Genomic DNA, 7,657 nt, shown 5'->3' on the forward strand with positions numbered 1-7,657 from the left:
TTATGTTTCAGGGAAAAGTTGAGACACAAAAGGGAATGTTTCACGTTTGGGGTGCTCTTGGGTCACTTGGCCAGAAGACACTTGCTCATCTTAACTGAGACTAAGAATAAGGTAAATATTAATTCCAGGTGGCATGGTGATGAACCATGCATAGAATATGGATGTTGCTAAGAATAGAATTGCTGCCTTCCAGAAAAAAAAAAAAAAAAAAAAAAAAAAAGAAAGAGAGAAAAAGATTAATAAAAGTTTTGAAGGGCAGGAGTAACCATTAAACCATTAACTAAGCTGGCACCCTCCCAGACATTGCTTGCGCAATTTCAGTCTTAGTTTTGGTCAGGCTTTCTGAGCATTATTGGAATATAAATGTCACCTAAATGAGTAGCAAATCAGGCAGCCCCTGCCTGATGAGAAGTAGACTCACCTGTCCTAAAAGAATTTGCTTGAAACTAGGGCAATTTCACGTTTCTTTCAAACATGCAAGCATTGGCATTGCCCTCAAATGGTGCTGTCTGTGTGGGCGATAGGCAATCTATTTGTATTAGTGTTGCCAACATGGTTTCAATGCTATGGTCTGCACTGCTTATCTTGCATGCCCATGTGTGCTGCTGTGTGAAGCTGATTCAGGTAAAGTGAGCCTGCTGTGCCTTTGTCACATGTCCCTCACCACCTGCATCTGGGTCCTCTGCTGCAAGCTGTGAAGGTGAGGGATGGTGGCAACTGCCCTGAGCGTAGCTTGGGTGGGAGTGCAAGGTGCAGCAAGAACCAGGCAAGGAGTGCCATCAGGTCTGGATGGATGGCAAACCTGCCCTGCAGCCTCACTGACCCTGGGCTGAAGAGGTTAATAATTGCAAGGGGGCTGACTGCATCTTGCAGGGAACACTGTTGTGAATGTGTCAAACAGCACAGTGTGGTAGCACTTTCCATGTGGTCCCAGGGCAGTCACTGGTTCCTGGTCCTCCCTCATCCCGCACAACAATGTTTTTTTTCAGGATAGCTCCTGATATAACTAACTAACTAACTAACTAACTAACTAACTAACTAACTAACTAACTAACTAACTAAATATAGGATTTGACTTGTTCAGTGCAGCAAAAGCAAACAGCTTCTTGTGGGGAGGCATCTCTTTCTATACATCACCTCCCTGAAAAAACATTATCAATACAGATTTGCTGTGTTTTGCAAGATCATGTTAACTGCACCATACATCTCTGAAAATAAAAAAGAAAATAAATATATTGGGTACAGAAGCCTTGCTATATAAAGTGTTGTAAATCTGAGGGTATCTGTCTCTTCCCATGGATCAGAGGGGAAATCAACAATGCTTGACTTATCTTACACTCTCCTTCTTGTTTTATCTACCTTCTCTGCTTTTCAAATGATGAAAAATTAAATCCTGACTGATTTTAAGACCCATGTTTTAAACTTATATTTAGACTCCTTAGACAGGCTCTGTTGAGCTCCATTTACCAAAGTCCTTCTCAATTTCAAGAGTGCTCAAAGAAGTATAAACTCTTGTAATTTAGGTAATTTAAATTGACACAATTTTTTTTATGTGGTAGGCAGCTCTAAGTTACTCCATCATGGGTTCATTTCTACATCCATCTCTAGAGTTCAGAATATACACCTCAGGGAGGGAGGACAGGAAATCCAGACTTTGCTCTTTTACACCTGCTCAGTAAGGGTTGACTTGGGCTGGGTGGCATTGGATTAGACTGTACTGGATGAGATTGAGAGTACATAGCCATCTCAAAACAGTAGGGTTTGTTCTAGAACAGAAATGCAAAGGCAGCTGTGTCAGCTGTAATACAGTTAATTCCATAGATGTCTGACTGATGGAGAATGCTACCAGGTCATGACCCACCAATACTGCACTTGGGAAGTCAGAAGAAAATTCTGGGTGCAATTCTGGTTCCTGAGGCTTGCTGTCTATACTGATAATATTAAATCAGTGTCAGTCAGAGGCTTCAGCACCTGTAATCACCCATCCTGCACAGTCATTACTGTTTTGGCCAGGGCTGACTTGCATTCTTAGCGTGGTCTAGATTTAGTGTGGGCTGGGGGTGATTTTCAGCAGTCTGCCTGTATGGTACCCCATCATTGTGGAGGCCAAGGGAGTGGTAAAGTGGCTGTAGCCTGCTCCAAGGCCAATGAAAAGTCCCATGAACATTTAATTTGCTGGAAGGAATGCAGTTATGGTGTTGGAAGCACACCTGATTTCTTGGAATAATTTTCATATTTGATGTAATTACCAGTATAATTAACATAGATTGAAAGCGCGTTTACATTTTCTGGGTCTTACACACTAAATATTGCTCACCACCATCTATCTTCCAAGAGGGAGCAACACTTTGATGACCTGAGCCAGCCAGATGCAACAACAGTTGTCAAGAAAGACAACCAACCTTCCTTTTGGGCTGGTTTTGCAAATTTTAATAAAATGTTTCTCCTGCAATACAGCTTTCTGGCCAGGAGTGCAAGTTTCTAGCATATATAAAAAGAATCAGTCAGTGGAGTTTTATCACTTCTCCTGGGGTTCTATACTGAAGAGCATTGAAAAATATTTAAGAAGCAACAGCAGAAAAGAAAGAGATTGTCTGTTTTTCTCAGCAGCCCAAGGAACTGCGTGACTCCCTCTGCCTGTGCTTCAGGACAGACTGGTGCCTAAATTCACCCTGGAGCAAAAATTTTCTTGTGTCCAAACAATTTACGACTTGGAGGGAAGAGGAAGAAATTGGGCAGATCAGCAAAGGACCATTACTTGATGAATAAGGCAGTAGTGGTTGCAATGTTGAAATTGTTTTAGCTGTCACCTATTCATGAACTAGAGGTGCTGGTCAGCCGCCAAGCTGCCAATGGGCACTTCCTGCCCATGTGTGAAAGAAGCTCCCGCTGGGATTGCTAAATTGCAAAAGGGTTTCTGTGAAATATATCACCATGAATGGCACATAGGGATTTTGAGGAAAGTGCCATCTATTTTAATCCAACTTTCTTCTTGTATTTTTGTGCGTTCTAACCCCTTTTTACCCCTTTAAAGTCACAGCTTTTCCTTGTGGTTGTTATTCTTTACCCTGGAGGAGTCGCCATTCAAAAGAGTCCCAAAGCTTTCTGTCCTGAGCTTAAATGTTTGCGCAAGCTAAATTGCCTCTGATATGTACCTCCTTACTGTTACAATTGCTAGGAAATATATTTTCATTTAATTTCTAAAAGAACTAATAGGTAATGGAGATTAGTTGGATGACACAGAAGCAATTAATTGAAACATCCAAGAATTCAGAGGTCTTTTAGAGCAAGGATGTTGGCTTGTAGCTGATAACATTTTGCAAAGTTGCAATTAGGATAAGACAAAATTATACAAATTCAAAAATATATTCTTCTTAGAGCAGCAGGTATTTTTTTAAATTCATACACAACTGTAAAAAGACTTTTTGATACAGCCATTCAGGAGGGATGACTTACCATGTCTTGTGTGCATGTAGACAACAATCCACAGCTACATGTATGGTAATTACCATGACAAGACTTGGTTGCTGTGCAGTCTTGGTCAAAGTGGTGGTCATAGACCAGATCTGCTAGCTGGTGGGGGAAGACCAGAGAACTGGTGGGGAAAAATCCATGAGAAAATCCAAGGAACAAAACATCCACTGAGTTTATATTCACTCAGGTTCAGTTGGGAATGCCCAGGTACCTCACCCAGAGCAGGGGCTTCACACTGGGTGATGTAATATTGTAGATCATGTCCTTGACATCTTCTAATGCAACACAGCTACCACTCACACCAGCTCATTATGGCCCATTGTGGTTCACCAGCAGAGATGAATGATCTCAGGCCACACCCCAGTGTCCTGGTACTTCCCCAGGGAGAGGAGGGGGAGCCCCACAAGCCAGTGGTTTGTGCAAGGGAGGGCAACTCAGCATGAGAAGAGGCACCACAAGATCTGTCTCCTATCTCACTCATAGGCCATCATCCACCCTCTGCTTTATCAGATCAGAAGCTCACCTCCATTTCAACAAAGCACCCTGGCTTTGTTGAAATAAGGGAGTGCTTTGAGTCATTATCTCTAAACAGTTCCGTCTCTCACAGTGATGCCAATAATTTGACAGCCTTTCCAAGCTGAGCTGTACATGCTTGGAACTCAGACTGCATCCAATAGACCGCTATAACAGAATAGAATAAAAGAAAATACATTAAGGAAAGAAACATGAATCAGGTTAAAGTACAGAAATTTGTAAGGGGTCCAAGACAAGGAATGGTGGGTCAAGTGTTACTGGGGTAACCACATGTCTCTGGAGGGCTGAATTTAAATCTTGCTTTGGTTTCATCACAGGCCCTATTTGTTTGTGCCACAAAATAGCTGACAAACACTGCCTAGCTAAGGTCCAGAGTTGGAATAATAGGAGATCTGTAAGTTAAAAGCACAGGAAAACCTCCATGGGCACCATCTTTGATGCACACTTGGCACTTGCTAGTATTGGTAGAGCAAGTGACTCATCACTGCACTCTCAACCCCAGGAAAATAAATGGGGGCTAGAGTTTAAATGTCTTGTGTGAACTAGTGGAAAACCTGATTCATTCAAATGTAGAACAGGAGAAGGCAGTTTAGTCGTGCAAGAATAGCTCATGTTTCAAGGTAACTGTCAAAGTCTGGCAATAATTGATTCCCCCAATATTGGAGACAGGAGCCCTCTGTTGATAGGTCTGAAAGATTTGACTAAAGGAGCAAGGATTATTCTTCTCCCAATGGTGTGCCTCTGATGCTATGAATGATTTGCTCTCTGTCACATTTGAATGCTTCTTATATGAATATTCAGTTCTGAACAGATACAAACTTGGTATGAAAAAGAGAAGGGGAAAGTAGCTGAGGAAATCTCTTGAACAATTTGCATCTCCCACATGTAGTCAGAAACTACTTGCTGTGCTGTACTAAGAGCAGTGAATTCCTATTGCTTCATTGTGGAAACAGGAATCGGGAGTTCACAGCTCTTCTCTCCTTGGCCTCAATTTCAGGTGGAGCCAGTCCATTCTTAGGTCACATGGAGCTAGCTGATGTCTATGATCATGCCATGTATAGGCTTTTTCATTTCTAGAGGCTAGTGGGAAAAAAAGCCTATTGTGTATTCTAGATTTTTAAAAGATTTATTCAATTTTTTATTGCAAATACTTGTATAATTTTATAAGTATGTAAATGAATCTATGAAACTCGAAATTATACTTTCATTAGTAATCTAAAAGTAAGTATTTAGTGTAAAATGTGATATTTTTGCATTTCTTCACAAGTAGAAGTCATTAAGTATTTTCTATTAAAAAAACAGATAAAAAATAATACAAAGTCCCAAAATTTCTGCATGCTGTTTGCTTTATAAGCAATGCAATATTGGTAGTCAGACTACGCCCTCCACAGCAAGAATTCAGACAGCATTTCTCTTAAAGAAAGGGACATTGAGTTACGTTAGATTTTTGAACAGTGCAGGAAGGGCAGGTACTCAGTGATTTTTCCATGCCTACCTTCATATTCAGCTTATTTAATGACAACTCTCTTAAGATTTGGTTGAGGTTAGAGAACAGTTCAAATATTTAACTGCTTTCTCAGAATTTAGCCCCAAGTATGGCTGTAAGTCTGTGTGGTGATGTGCCCCAGAGGATTTTGTGCCCATCTCGTTGCAGATGAACTTTGGCAGTATACACCAAGAACAGCCTTGGCATTTATGTCCTTGGCATTACTGACTTCAGTCCTAGGTTTAAAACAGATCTGAAATATTATGGAAATATAAAAAGTTAGTAAGGATTTCTCCTCTCTGCTGTGTGAAAAGACACTCAGCTTCAGCATGCGTGGCCTAATAGTCTCCTCTCTGGTCTAAAGTGGATCTGGGAAGGTCAGGAGACTCCTGTGTTCTTTGTAAAGTCCTCTAAATACCTCAAGCTACATCATGGTCTGTGGTCAACCTCAAACTGCTCTCTACAGTTTCACAAAGAAACTCTAAATTTCCAAAATTGCTGAGAAAAGAGGTGCTCATATCAATGGCAGTGCACTCCAGTATGGCATGGTTGAGTTTTCTCCTCTTTTAGCAGGGTCTTTATGTAAAAACACACTAATTGCCTGTATACAGGCAATTATACCAATTTTCACTGTTTGTTAGTTTACCCTTCCAGAACCAAAAGGGACCTACAGAAAAGCTGTAGAAGGATTTTGCATGAGAGTATGTAGTGGTAGGATAAGGGGTAATGGCTTTAAACCTAAAGAAAGTAGGTTTAGATTAAATATCAGGAAGAAATTCCTTTCTTAGAGGGTGGTAAGACACAGGAACAAGTTGCCCAGAGAAGCTGTGGATGCCTCATCCTTGGAAGTGTTCAAGGCCAGGCTGTATAGGGCTTTAAGCAACCTGAAAGCTGTCCCTGCCCATGGCAAGGGGGTTGGAACTAGATGATCTTTAAGGTCCCTTCCAACCCAAGTCATTCTATGATTCTACACATTTCTATGGATTTCATAGGCTTTAGTAATCCACATGCAAAATAGGACAAAATAATACTGCTTTCCTCCTGGTGTTTGTCTGTTTTTATTGATTTAAATTGAAAACTTTCTGATCAGGGACCATCTTTGCAATTTGTGTGTACATAGACTTTTATAAAGGGCTTTAGAGTCTCATCTGGGTTAGAGAGACATTGCTACACTAGAAATATTTACCAATTATTGGCAATAATTATTCCTTCACAGAGATGCACTGAAACACGGCAAAGACTATTTGGGGAAAGAAAAGCTTGCTATCAGTTGGCTAAATTGTTTGTTGGCCTGTGTAACAGTGTAGAGAGGAATTATTTTGCTTTATATGATTGTTCTTGTAACTAAGGAAACTTCAGAGCAGCTGTTGACTTATTGTTGATTTGTTTGCCAGTTAAATTTTCTAGAAATAAACAAAGAAAATAAATTTGGGGAAACTAGAAGATCAAAATGGGCACATTAATTATTTTTCTCTCTTTTCTTTATAACTGAGATACCCTGCATGCCTCAGCAAATTATTGTTGAAGTATCTGAAGTACTAACATAAAAAGCTTTAATTGAAAATATATCTCCTGAGAATTTCAATTCTTTAGTTGTGGGCTCAGACCTCCAAGATTTTCATACATATTGCTGAAGGCTAGTGCACTGGGACATACAATCTTCAGCAGAGGATGATGCAAGTAATTAATTATTATAAAAAGTACTCAGTTGTCAGATTTTCCTCCCCACTGAGCTTGGTAAAGCACCAAAACAGATATGTTCTTGCCCCAAAGAACTTTCTTTTTTATTAGCATGAAATAGGGGGAGAGAAAGCTTAGCAGAGCCATGAGGATTATTTTTTAAAAATAATCCTCACAGTATCTTCATTCTCAAATATTTTGCAGTTTTGCTTTATTCTTAATTCTTGGATTTTATTAAAGAAGTGAAGCTTAGGAAATTGTACCACCAACTTTCTTTCAGTATGCCTGCCTACAGTATATAAAAGATACCACATTTCTGAAAGTTTCAGAACTGAGAAATTCTGAGAAGAGCAAAAATCTAGTTTTTGCCCCTGTGAAGAGAAAGGCACTAAGAAGAGAGAGACAACATGTAGCTGTTGGGAAATTTACCATAAAAACATGTCTCAGAAAAGCTATGCATATGTGGGCTGGGTTTTTCAAGAA

This window comes from Vidua macroura, chromosome 2, assembly GCF_024509145.1.
Source record: "Vidua macroura isolate BioBank_ID:100142 chromosome 2, ASM2450914v1, whole genome shotgun sequence".
Classification (NCBI taxonomy): Eukaryota; Metazoa; Chordata; class Aves; order Passeriformes; family Viduidae; genus Vidua; species Vidua macroura.